Source organism: Seriola aureovittata, chromosome 9 (genome assembly GCF_021018895.1).
Source record: "Seriola aureovittata isolate HTS-2021-v1 ecotype China chromosome 9, ASM2101889v1, whole genome shotgun sequence".
In the NCBI taxonomy this organism is placed as follows: Eukaryota; Metazoa; Chordata; class Actinopteri; order Carangiformes; family Carangidae; genus Seriola; species Seriola aureovittata.
The window spans coordinates 12,566,522-12,580,154 of record NC_079372.1 but is presented as its reverse complement, the minus strand read 5'-3'; the positions used below and the strand labels follow the sequence as shown (position 1 = coordinate 12,580,154).

Here is a 13,633-nt window from a genome sequence, read left to right as displayed (position 1 = left end):
AAGAGATGTTTGCTGATTCTTAACTTAAGTGTTTTCTTTTCATAGGAAGCTGGTAGATTAGATCATTTCCTATGTTGGATTACAGGCAGATGAAATTTCAAAGGGTTATGATTGCACCCATCCATAAAGCATGAAGGCAGATGGTCTTATGTCTCATTGTTTGTACATTAATACAAAGTGCACTAAAAAGGGAAGGGTAATGGAAAGAGCCTGTACTGTGAGCATGAGCTCAGAACCTCCGACATGTAATTTCTTTGCCATCTGTTCTTGTGCCAGTAAAGAAAGGTTTTAAAATATATACATCATATGATTTATTTTAAGACTTTTAAATTAGGATTTATTTGTTTCTTTGACATATGGGTTGTGATGCGGTGATTACGCCTACGATTAACAAAATCAACATATATATGAAACACCATTACTTTGTGATTTTATTGTTGGTGAAATTCTCACATTGATGTACCAACATAACACCACTAATGATGTGTTCAGACAAGCTACCAAACACAGCTAATCCAACCGCGGGGCTTCCAAACATGAGTCAGTCACCCAGAAAGTCACAAAAACGCAGATTCAAGAACATTTCAGCGCTACCTTTCTCTTTGACCTCAGATCATGTTCCATACAACATGTCTAGTATTATCTTGCCCACCTATTGGTTGCTTAGTCACTACTCTGTTTACAATGGTTTTGGCGTGTTTATTGTCATATTTTGTCATGTAAATAAAAGCTGTACAAAATGTACTAACTACATAAACAATCACTTGAGCAGACCTTCCTGTTATGTACTTGAAACAGTGGCTGGTTAGTCAAAAGGCCTGTTAGGCAGCCAAAGGACAAAAACACATCTCCCTCCCCTGCAGTGTAGTGCAATGTGGACGTGATTGACAAGAAAAGGTGTAACGCCTACTCTTACCATCCGCTCTCCTCATTGGTTAGGAAGTGGAAATCACATTTGGGGCTCCCCCCATTACAGAAACTCTTGTTTGAGAAATTGTCTATTAACTGTAATGAAAAATGTTTCCCACAGACCCAGATATGATCCACCCAAAACTGTCTTGCTGATGAAACCTTGAAAGTGCAAACGACCCCACTCCCACCTGCAGATGTGCATACATCTGGCAAAGCCCTCCTGTCACTCTCATGTAGTTAATGTTGCGAGGGGAGATTTAAAAAGTCTAGTTTCAGAGTAGCATTAGCTCACTCTTTCCCCCTGCAGCCTATTTCTGTCGTCCATTCAAAGGAAATCGCTGGGCCATCCCCCCGACGCGCGCCTGTGCTGTGGAGCTCCCCCTTGCTGCGTGCATCGTGATCTAGTGGATGCAGAGTCTTGCAGAGAACGCAGGGTCACCTTCTGTCACTGCAAGGGGAAATACTAAATTATTTGCAGCATAGGCTATTGGGTAGTAGTGGACCTCAGCAGCAGCAGCAACTGAAGCAGCAGCAGCATCTCTGGTAAGTCAGTCTGTGTATCTGCTCCGTGTTGATGCCACATTGCTGCACTGGGAAGAGAAGCTGAGCATCCTTTTAGCAAAGGGCGACGCAGGGATAAAGGAATCTCGCATCATTTCCCATCGTTTGGATAATGTGTTATCCTCTCTCTGCTGCGACACCGACCAAGTACTACTGATTCACTAGCAATACTATAGCGATTTTGAATTATGCATGCGTCATTTTATATGGTGCACCGTTGTTTTGCATACGCCAAGGGTGAAGAGGAACATCTTGCATCATCTTGGATTACTATTACGTTTATAGTTTGATTTGGCACTGTCTGCTTAATGCTCTTACTTCCTTTGCTATTATAAGATAAGACAGGGTGTTGTTTTTACTATGCATCTCTCTCTTGCCCTACGAATTGCCAGGATTAGCAAATTTGACCTCAGTGTCCACACTGTATTAGCAATGCAGTGTGTTTATCTGCAGAAATATCAGCACAGAAACTGTCAGTGTGATATCAAAGACTGTTTCCATGTTGTATAGTACACTATAGTAGTTGGAGATGGTGGCAAATGCTGAGAAGGGATTGCCATTTTATGCTCTTTTCCATGCGCCAAATGGGTAAACAAGACTTGGTATATGAACTACGTCGAGCAAAGATGTCGTAATTGTCCCTGTTTTTATGTACATGATGCATTTTGTCGCTACAAATACAGTAGATAAGAGTAAGGAAGAGCCCTGTTCCTTATTTGAGGATTTCTCGGTGAAATGGACGCGAATGTAAACGAGAGCTCTCCGCTCTGACGTTATGTAATTGGTTGTCACAGCACAACGATGAGCCATCTCTAGCGTCATTGTTTTTTTTCTCTGACAAACCAACAGAGGAGGAGCATCCTGTTTTCTACATGGGATTAGGTGCATGTGGTCTTTTAATCATTCATCAAATCTGCCCTCGAGCTGAAATGCATCCAGGCTCACAGCTGACCAAAGTATCTCATAACCACATTTATGCGTTTAGCAGCAGAGTTGTTATTATATGCTGTGGTGATGGTGATGATGATGATGATGATGATGATGATGATGATGATGCTGCGTTTCAGAGGCTGGTTAATGGTAGTTGCTCCAGCTCGTAAAACATCCAGTCTTGTCTAAAATCAAGCACCTTCTCGCCACACGGCTGATTTAAGGGCTATTGTGTGTTTAATATACATATACATATATACACATGTATATAAACCCTGTTGCTTTTTGTTATAATGGTGACATATGACAGGCAGGTCGCTCGTGATCGCCACAGCTTGTTTTGGAGCTGTCCGCGGTGCTGAATCCACTGTTCGCTGGAGTGCACGTCTGTCAGCAGCCAAGGTGCCCCCAAGAGAGCCTGACACGAGGCTGCAGTGAAGAGATGATGATACTGCCAGTGGAGGGGGTGGGGGTGGGGAGTAATCCAATTGTGTTGCGGAAAGGGGAGTTAAAGAGTACCTGCTATTTATTAGCAGACTCTTCACTCCTCACTGTGGGGCCAAGTTAAAAGTGTCTCACCAGGAACTCATCTATCTATCTATCTATCTATCTATCTATAAAAAATGAAATAAGTAAACATCATCTTGTGTAGGGTATCGATCATTTACCATCTGAAATATACCTATAGAACCAAATATCATTTAAGACTTTTATTTTTAGTACCGCCGTGTGTTTTTGTGCAACATTTAACCTTTTAAACCTTCTTTGTAACAAAATATGTTACTAGTTCTGAAAGTATTGACCCAAGTATCATTCTGGTATCAGTGGTTTTGGCACTGGTATCAAAATATTTCTAACATTGCTAGTAAGCCATGCAGGCCCCAACAAAACAGCATCACTTCCATATACTCCGCATTCTAACCTCCTCTCTCTCTACATTCATTTGTGAGTCTGTGTATGTATATGCTTGTCCGAGTCCTTGAGAGACAAAAGGGCTAGTCACAAACCATTCACCCTTTTCCCTTTGAGACTGCTGTTCAATTTCTAAAGCCACAAGTATGTCCTCTCTGACTTCCTGCAGTGCTTACAGTGTATCGGCGGTACCGTTCATTTTGTGTTTCCATGCTTCACTTGTTTTGCTTTTGATTGTGGTGAGGCAGCATCTTCCTGCTCAGGAGGTTTGTTGTCAGAATTTAATTATGACTTACACTCATGCAACCACTGGCTTGATCTGTTTTTATCTTTAACCATTAATAATATAGTGGTGGCATGACCGTTAAACAACGTGGTGATAGCATATAGGAATCTTAACCCAGGAAGGGAAAAACGTTATTGCTCTAGGCAGTTTTAGCTAAATGATTTAAGGTAGTTTTAATCTCACTCCTCTTCAGTTTGGCTTCTTTTTGGCCATGTGCATAATAACGGATTAACAGGAGCGTGAGATCTGTGGGAAGCATTGAGTACAAGCTATTGTCATTTGGTTGTTTGTTCTTCTATTTAATGTGAGATGTCTAAAATAGGTGCAGTACTTCTGGCAAGTGAGGGTTGCCTTGTTAAATGGAAGGCACTGATGAATTAAGGATAAAACTGATCACATTAAATGGCAATTAGATCTATGATTAATTTAACTCAGCGTCACAACAATAATTTGTTTTCAGATTAGGTTTTTACTTCTCCTGGTCACATACTTTGGTTTAGGTTTCATTTAATCTTATTGCAATACATAAAGATAAAGTGGGGGCTAATAGAGGAAGAGGTGCAGCATACAGATTTGAGCAAAACACTTTTTAGATGCAAATCTACATCCATTCAATCCAAAGCAGGTTTTGGTTAGATCGGATTCTGTCACGTCTTTCTCAATATAGCCCACATTTTGTTTGCTCATGTTGATGACCTGTGTGTTGTTCTTAGTTCTTTGTGGGTGGTGTTCAGACATCATGTGAGAGAGAGAGAAGACAATATGTGAAATAGGGAGATTGTTTTTGTTTTTGTTTTTTTTGTACACTGTCTTTAACGTGCCTGCTGATGAAAGAGTTAAAGGCTGCTGTTCCTCTGGTAAAAGAGGAGATAGTGGTGTCTGACAAGGTGTGAAAAAAGAGGCAATGTAAGAACAGAGAGTCTGAAGGGCAGCCGGAGTGTCTCATTTCTCTCAGTGCAGAGGAGAACACACACGAGGGAAGACTCTATCCTTGGCGGAAGATTTATGACATTGGAGATTGTCAAAAACATCCACGTTGCCTTTCACACCGCAGAAAGAATCTCATTTTGTTTGTTTTTTTATCCGTATCCGAATCTGTTTCCATGATTTTACACTAAAAGCCAGAAAGATAAACACACATGCTATTGATATTCTATTTATGAAATATTTATGGTAATAATCAATTCTCTAGATGTGATATGGAGGGATAGAATGAATGATTGAATGATGAATGATTGAATAAGAAATGTCTTTTATTGGAAGTATATCTACACTAGGCATAGCAGCAGATACATGTGTGTTTCCCTTTGTTGAACAGTATGAATGAGGTTCGTGTTACCTGGTGCCTTTCATGCTGTGTCACCACAACATGTCAGTGTTTGCCTGTTCTGAATCATCATTATGTAGCTGTGGCTCAACCTGAGGCAGAGCACTGTGAGCGTACGTATCGTGATCTTTGGGGCAATTCAAAATGGAGTCCCAGTGAGCAGCTGAAGGTATGAATCATGCACTGGGGTTCGAAACAATCAGATGTTAATGGTTAAGCATCATCATCAGTGGATTTTGTCGATGCGTCGTCTGGTGACAGTTGAATGTACCTGTGAATGCAGCAGTGTCATTGCTTTGAACACTAGAGGGTGTGTTCCTCATGGACATATACAGAGAGATAGGGGGAGAGACAGAGAGAGAACTGATGCTGTTCTAGTGATTACTTGACTGGATGGCATGTTTCTAGTAAGACAGTTCATCATATTTATGCGTGTAGCTAGTGCTGCAACTAACCATTCGTTTCTCTATCAATTAGGCATCAGATTGAGTTTTCAATGAATAGCTGGTCTTCAAAATGTCAAAAAATAGTGAAAAGTGTTCATCTCAGTTTCCCAGAGTCCAGGGTGGCATCTTCAGATATCTTGTTTTGTCTGACCAACAATCTAAAACCCCCAAATATTCAGTTTACTGTTATACAAGATGAGGAAAACAAGCACATATTCACATTTTAAAAAGCTCAAACCAGAGATTTTGGGCACTTTTGCTTAAAAATTATCTACGCAGGTATGAAATCGCTGTTGATTTAATTTTCCGTTGAGTGACTAATCAATTTATCAGAAACCGCTGTGAGCCGTTAAATGATTAGCAATCGTTGCTGGGATTTCTTCACTCGGAGACTTTGTATCCTTCAGAACTCTGAACAGTCATGGGCGAAAAACACCAAAAGCATAAACTGACCATGACTCAGCATTTTAACATGAATTTGTGCCAGACTCAGTTGGATGGAGCTGTTGTCAGGCGTCCCATTTAGCCGTCAGATGGTGCCCACATCTCCAGTTGCTCCGTTCCATGGGTGGGCTGCCTCATCATGATTCTGCCTGAACGTCAGTACACCCTTCCATTATCATAACTGTTTATGTTGTGCAGAGGGTGCAGGAGCGTAACCCAGCACACACACACACACACACACACACACACACACACACACACACACACACACACACACACACATGGGTAGAAAGATTCAGTCATTCTTCATAAATGATGAAAAACACATTTATTTAGATAGAAATTATGCGGACAGATTAAACTCATTATAGCTTCATAAACGTCTACACTGAATGTGTAGGTGTTATAGACAGAACAAGATGGCCGTATGATGATATGAGCATGATGCTGAAGCTAGAGCTGCATTATTTTCATAACTGATTAATTTGTTCATTATTTATTTGGTTAAGTAGTTGGCCACATTAACTGACATCTTCAAACTGCTTGTTTTTTCCTTCCAACAGCATCAAACTAAAAGATATTCAGTTTACAGTGATGAATGAGCAGATATAAGCAACAAATCCTCACATTTCAGAAGTTGGAAACAATGAATATTTGGCTTTTTTTCTCTGTAAATGACAATGATCCAAATTTTGTTTCAGTTTTCTGTCAATCAATTATTCGACTACTTGTTTTTGCAGTTGATGAAGTCAGAAGACGGTCCATGTGTTTCAAAGTGTATCAAACCACAGATTTTTCCTTTCATGTTAATATTATGTAAATTCAACATTTAAATCGACCAACAGTGGATGGAATTATTTATACAGAAAAAGAGCACTGTGATCCATTGAATGATCCCAGCACAGGTGAATATAAACATGTCTGAAACAATCATGGTATCAGGGGGTTGCAGGGTGGATTTAAACAGAGTGGCTTAAATGACACAGTGTTTTAAATTGTGCAGACAGCAAATGCAGGTAAAAAATGAAGTGTTAAAGTGTTAAGTTAAAGTGTGGGATTTTTCTTTGCATTCTCACAGCAATTTAAAGCTTTAAACCTGCAAGTTAATTCATTGTCACATATACTGTAAAAAATAGATACCAGATTTCTGAGGTTTATTATTTTCAATTTTGGTGAGACTGAGACAGAGTTGTTAATTTAATGCTTATGATGCTGTTGTATCGGAGTACATTAAATTATTAGCTCTATCTAATCCTCATCCAGTCCCCCATCCCTTAATACAATCTTTATTGCTGTTTAAAGTTTTGCTTTGTCGTGTGGGTGAGGAGTTTGTGTTGAATCTTGTGTGGGCTGCGTACCGTTAAAATGTGGTATGTGTTAGTGACAGCAGAAAGCTTGCCCTTTTTTCAAATTAATGCTGAACATGTACATTATCTTTTGCAACAAGCAGCTTCCTGACTGCTCATCTTACATCAGCGTAATATGTTGTCTGCTTTCACATGTTCAAAAATACAAAAAAAAAAGAAAAGAAATAATGTAGGATTCACACAAAATCATCGTCCTGTCACTCCATTTAGAACACACAGTACATTATCATCTTCTACTGTGTAATCATGTGTCATCATGTAATCAAGTTCATAACTTGGTTTATTTTTCTGCCGACATTAATTCTGCACACCAGCCGGTGTATTAGTGTGATGCTATAAAGAAGCTGAGGAGGCTGAGTTTATTAAATATTCCTCTTCCCACAGTGTCAGTGTTTACTAATCTCCCCTTGATTGTGATTGTTCAAAATGAAATTCAGCTAATCTCTTAATATCTTTGCCTCTGTAACGGTAATTGGTGTTTTGACACGTTGTTTCAAACATGTTATGCTGATTTCCATTTAAGAGCAATGTAGCTATTAGCTAGTAGTTATTTGATGCCAAAAGGACTTACTCCTTCCATTTTCTCTCCACAGGTGATCTCCTGCAGGGGACCAACAGCTCTCTGTAAGGTTTATGGAAACCTGACCTCCCATTGGTCGAGAAGGTGAGTTGACCGTGTTTGTGCTGTCTGTCCTTCAAAATCTTCCCGTTTCCCTTGATCTTCATTTAGTGTGAAGTCGCACAGGTATTCCAGAAGGACAACGCCAGGCTTTAGCACAGACCCAAACACCTTTTTAAGGACCTTTTGCATAATGTATACTGCTTAACACACCACTTGAGGTAATTAATAGCTCTTTGCCGGCGCTGTTAATAATTCATGAGGGTGTCCCAGTCTGTCGATGGGCTAACTATAGGAGAGGTCAAGTTTGTTGCTGAATTTGAGACCCTCTTTTGGGACTGTTCTATATGTGGTCTATATGTGCATGAGCATGTGCAACATAACATATAGGATTACGGTGATAGTGCAGGGTTGCATTTCCGCTTTCTAGCCTCTCCGGTTGATCCTCTCCACTGATCTGTAGACTCTAGGGTACCAATAGCATTTTGTCTCTCTTAATATTCTTCGTATTTTTTTTGTTTTTAGAGGAGATTATCGGAGAATTTACTAATAAGAGTAGCTGCTGTTTTCTCACAGGGAAGAATGATATGTCAGGGGAGGGGTACTTATTGATTTTGTTGTTTGATCTCTTTGTTTTGTGTGCATTATGACAGAACCTCGCTGCTGCAGGGAGCTTAAGCAGCTGTCTGATGAGGCACAGACTGTTGTTTGTATATGATAGAAGGCTCATCAGAACATGATGGCCCAGTTCACTTAGGCTTCTCCAGGGAGTCTGTGCAGTTTGGACTGGGAGAGGAAGCTGGGTCAGAAGAATGTAGTGTGATTTTGGTAAACAGATGATGCTTTAAGGTTGAGCAGGAACCGAAGACCCCAAAAAGAAACAGCTGCACAAACTCAGCATTACAGTACCAATTATACTATGGCCATTTGTAGAAATACCTCTGTTCTTTCAAGAATTTAGATAACCGTTGCTCACAAATTGATCATCAGGGACAACATGTTCTCATTTCATTTCTCCATAATATCAACATGGCTTTATTTAATAACCAGGACAGTTTATAATAACAGGTTGAGTTTTAATTTTAGATTCTGTTTTAGATGTTTTGGTGCAAAGCAAAGTCTCAGTACAAAGTCTCTATTCAGTCTCATACTCATAAATCATCGTGACACAGATCAGATTGCGGTTACTGAATGCTGTCCACAGCCACTATTTCTCATCATAATAGATTTCTATATTTAATATATGGGCAAAAATGGACATCTGTGTTACTCTGCAGTGTGTACAAAAACAAAAAACATAGTTATTGACTAAAAGAGAGGAAGAAGCATTTAGAAGTGCTAAATAAGCTTAAAACTGCTCATTTTATTTAGTTAATTTTCTAACTGAACTCAGCCACACTCGGTTGCACGGCCTGTAAAAATTGCAAAGTAGGATAGTGATAATCTAATTTCTTAAAGTCAGATTTAGAGTTGATCGCTGTTTTGTCCTGGTGCCAGCTGAGTAGATTGCCTAAGCTTGCTTACTTGTTTATGCCTTCGGGATAGTTAGCCAATACTTGCATAGAGACATTTACACCATACTTATTTATTTTCTTTCCTTCTTTATTTTAACAACCATCAGCACTAGTCTGGCTCATGATTAGACATACCCATCCATCACTCTGCAAGCCAAACTGGCAATGACAGTTGTCAAGACTTCTTCAAATAAATACTGCAGGTATGTGCCAACTCAAAGTATGATATGGATACAAATAAATAAATTTTATGAGCTATTGCTTGTTATAGTTTCACTGGGTCAACTCTGTCCAGGCTTTTGCTTTCAAGACGAATTGCTTGTTTGCTTTATGTTGAACAGGTCCTGGTCCTGTTGCCGGCCCAACACCTTGTTTTTTGCAACTCAGGTCTGATTTGATTTTCAGGTCTTTGGTCTCCAGCTCTGTCACTTGGCACACATTGGAATCAGTCACTCACTCTTCCTAAATGGCCTCTAGGTATTAGAGGTGGGTATAAATAGGGATGTAAGGGGATTATGGTCTGGACACTCAGTTGACGTATCTGTGGGGAAACTGGTGTTGTTCCCTGTCAGTTTCCTTAAATAATGATCATACAGTCAGATGTTCATTGCATTGACACCATATACAGCACACCAGCATTTTATTCCCCTTATATCTTGGCTTATTAGCAGCACTGTGAAGGACATAGCTCCTTTATGTTGGTGGCCAGTATTCATAGAAATATGTAGTCATTTTGTACAGACATTTATGGTCCCCACAAGATGATTCGTGATCCCCTGACTTTCTATACCAGGCTTACCATCAGTACGTTGTCACTGTGAGGACGTTAGCATGCTGACATTTGCATTTAGCGCAACGCATCGCTATGCATAAGTTCAGCCTCACAGGATCTCTCTCCTCTTTTTTTCATCTTTATTTTCATCATCAAAATACGAAGTGAATGCAGCTGATTGTTAGAGACTTTCATTTTGTTGTATAAGCTCTCCATTCTCTCCTCCCTCTCGTGTACCAATACATTTTTATCATCAGGAACATCATGTTTTCTAAATGGTTCTTAAATTCAGTATGAAAGCATAATATTTAGTAACATGTATAACATGTCCTGTGGAAAGGGAACCAGAGGATGTTACCAACAAGCTTTGGGGCTGTTTTTTGAAAAAGGAAATTTAATTTAAGCTTTGCTGTTGATGGGCAGTGACATTTAAAACCCCATTTTTTTTTTTTAAATGATAATATTAGATGATTTTGCTTTATACTTATATTTTTGATATATGTGAAGTGCATCCCTTATCAGTTAGAATAATTTGAGGCACCCTCACTGTAACTCCACCTCCCACTCCATTTCTCGAAAATTCACACAAAAACACACACACACACACACACGTACGTACGTACAGGCGAACCATTTGAATGCAGCCCATCAGTATTCAATGCAGCATCAGGCAGCTAAATGGTAAGAGGGCAGAAAGCTGGTTTGTTTGAAGAGCAACATTCCCAGATTCACTATTGCCTTGCTCGTTTACTCCCTCCCTTCTTCTGCTCCTCTTTCTGCCTGGACGTCAGGAAAAACTGGACTGGAACCAGGGCCACCATCCTCTCTGCTCCACCTCACAGCCACTGCTGCATTTCTGCAGTTCATTCCTTCATCACCACCTCATCACAATATGTCTGTCTCCCCCTCCTCTGCTCAGCCTCACAGCCTCTCCTGTCCATCTCTATCTCTCTGCCCTCCCCCTGCCGTTTTTTCTCCCCTGTCTTCACCACACTGTCACCAGGAGGCTTGTGGCAAGAGGCTCTATAGTTACATAACGACTGCAGCAGCGTTCAGGACACTGTGTTAAATCACAACTCAGTCGCAATTGTGTGTGTGTGTGTGTGTGTGTGTGTGTGTGTGTGTGTGTGTGTGTGTGTGTGTGTGTGTGTGTGTGTTCAATAGTACTGTCTATTGTGATATTCCTGTAGTCTCTTCCTATTTCTCACTCTATCCCTCTGTTTGTTTCCGGCTGTCTGGGATCTCTCACTGTTCATCTGTTCTTGAAGAGGGATTTTGAAGTCCCTGGCGTTGATGGTTGAGTCAGATAGCCGTGTGTATATAAATTGAACAGAGCAGTATTAGCTTCCCCACTGTAAATTCACATTATTCCAAGAAACACAGAAATCCCTCATATAATTTTACAGTAGAATTTTGTCTTATTCCAAAGTGATTTTTGAGTTTTTTTCTTGAGGGTTTTTTATGTTGAATGGATCCAAACAATCTAGTAAATGTTGAGATGGATAATAAATTCACAGGATAATAAAAAATGGGGTGTTTGGCCATACAAAAATGCAAATTGATATTTTGACCTGATGATTGTGCTAAAGGAAAAGTCTGTCATCACCAAAGGTATTTAGGATTAATCCTCTGGGGACCATGAATGTCTGTATAAAATTGAACGGCATTCCATCCGGTAGTTGTTGGTATATTTCAGTCTTGACCAAAATGATAGACTGAACAGCAGTTTCATGTTTCATGAGTTGGAAATTATTCAACATCTTACTTTTGTCAATGCAACTTTGAGCATGGAAAAAATAATTACAACCTTCACCTCTGGATCCCTGGACTCATCATACTGTACTACCCTTACTTTTGAATTATCTGTATAATAGATGATAAATACTCAATATCTCTTTTTCACTGTGACATTAACCCTTCTTAAACCTGACTGAAGTAGACACCACTCATTGGGCTCTACTCTTTGCTCCTGACAGCTGTTTTGGAAATGTCAGTATTCTCCTCTAAACGCCTCAGGTTATGTCTACACACTGCCTACTTTGTAGTAATATACTAGGTTTAAGAGACGGTGAGTCATGTCATCACACGAACCACACTCTTCAAAAGTAGATCTTTTGTCAGCCTCAGAATACTATTAAATAACATACTCAGATTGTGTTTGAATATTAGAGGTGTTGCAGTGTTGAACTGTGAGCATCACCCCCAACTGCTGAGGTTACGATAAGGTTGGATATTCTAAACAACATAAGCAAGATGTTGTGCAGAGGAGGGAAAGCGAAAACAGGACAAAAACAGTTTAATATAAACTGCCAAGTTCAATCAGTCTGTGTCTCAGGAGTATCACAAGGTTAATAGGTAAGACTCACTTCAATTTAAGGTTTTATATTTTTGTTTATCCAGGATGGAGCGCGTGGATCGGCTCTATTTGTTCATATTTGTATTGATAATGAATTAACTGGGGCCCTGTCATGACACACACACGTACTAAAGCAGCAGCCAAAGGGTTTAATTTGAAAAGAGAAAAGGGGCACTTTTCAGCATAGTCAGTGTTATGATTCTCTATATCAGTGGTCTTAATAGTGTTTTCATCTCAATATTATTGTCTGTGCAATCACTGTTCTAGTCGGAGACCAGATTTGTCCTTTTTCTTCCTTGTGGTAATTCTCTTTTTTTATTTTTCTTTTCTGTGGGTCAGCAGATTACAGACATATATAATGGCTTTAAAACAAATGCATTTGATACTATGACAGCGTAAAGAGACAAGAAACACAGGGGGAGAGAGAGGGGATGATGACATTTGTGGTTTCATGGTTCGGGCCTCAACCGCTTGATGACCATGCCTTGCTCCTTCGTACTTTGTTGCATATTGTACTGCATCATTTTGCTTTGTGGTTCATTCAAGGGTTTTTCAGAAACAACATTGACTAGTTTCATTTTTTCCCATTAAATTTAGCTTTAATTCTTATTTTTGTTTGCCAGTATAAACCAGTGCCATCCCAATACCTCACGTCACTGACACTGACAGTGACACTGGATAGTGCTTGTATCAAAACAGACAGTAGAGACTGAAGCAGTGTACAAACTGTTTTAAGGGCTGTCATATGACAGGCAGCATGGTGTGTCAGCATACACTCTGCCCCCTACCAGCTCCATATGACCTGTGGCTGATCATGACCTCTGACCTCCATGTGGGGATGGCGAAAGAGGAAGAGAACATTTTCCTACAGAACTCACTGAAGTGTAATATTACTTAATAATGCTCATGTCTTTTCTGTTATTTACATCGCAGTGATAATGAATTATTGTGTGGTCTGTTTTTCTGGGAGCTTAGCAATAACACACCTGGCTGACTCACACAGCTACACAAAATAGATATTGATTAAAGTGCCCCTCAGCCCTCACCCACCGCAGGAACAAACAATAATGCAGAAACTTGATTCTTGCGCAGCAACAACCCAGAGGACATCTGGAGGCATTCGTGATCAGATAGCTGAGTCATCCGGCACTTGGTTGTTTGAAATCATAACATACACAGCTAGTCTG

At 39.9% G+C, this 13,633-nt stretch overlaps 1 protein-coding gene across 2 annotated transcripts in view; it reads left to right on the top strand.

The window, feature by feature from the left end:
- The first annotated feature begins 1,270 nt into the window (after positions 1-1,270).
- LOC130175396 (protein kinase C and casein kinase substrate in neurons protein 1-like) overlaps positions 1,271-13,633 on the top strand; it is a 35,664-nt gene continuing 23,301 nt past the window's right edge. The window contains exons 1-2 of one of the 2 annotated variants that reach the window (XM_056385851.1): positions 1,271-1,455; positions 7,779-7,849. The gene's annotated coding sequence lies outside the window, so the exon portion shown is untranslated. Of the gene's footprint in view, positions 1,456-1,498; positions 1,621-7,778; positions 7,850-13,633 lie in introns of those variants that run through there. The other variant, XM_056385852.1, reaches the window with a different exon arrangement.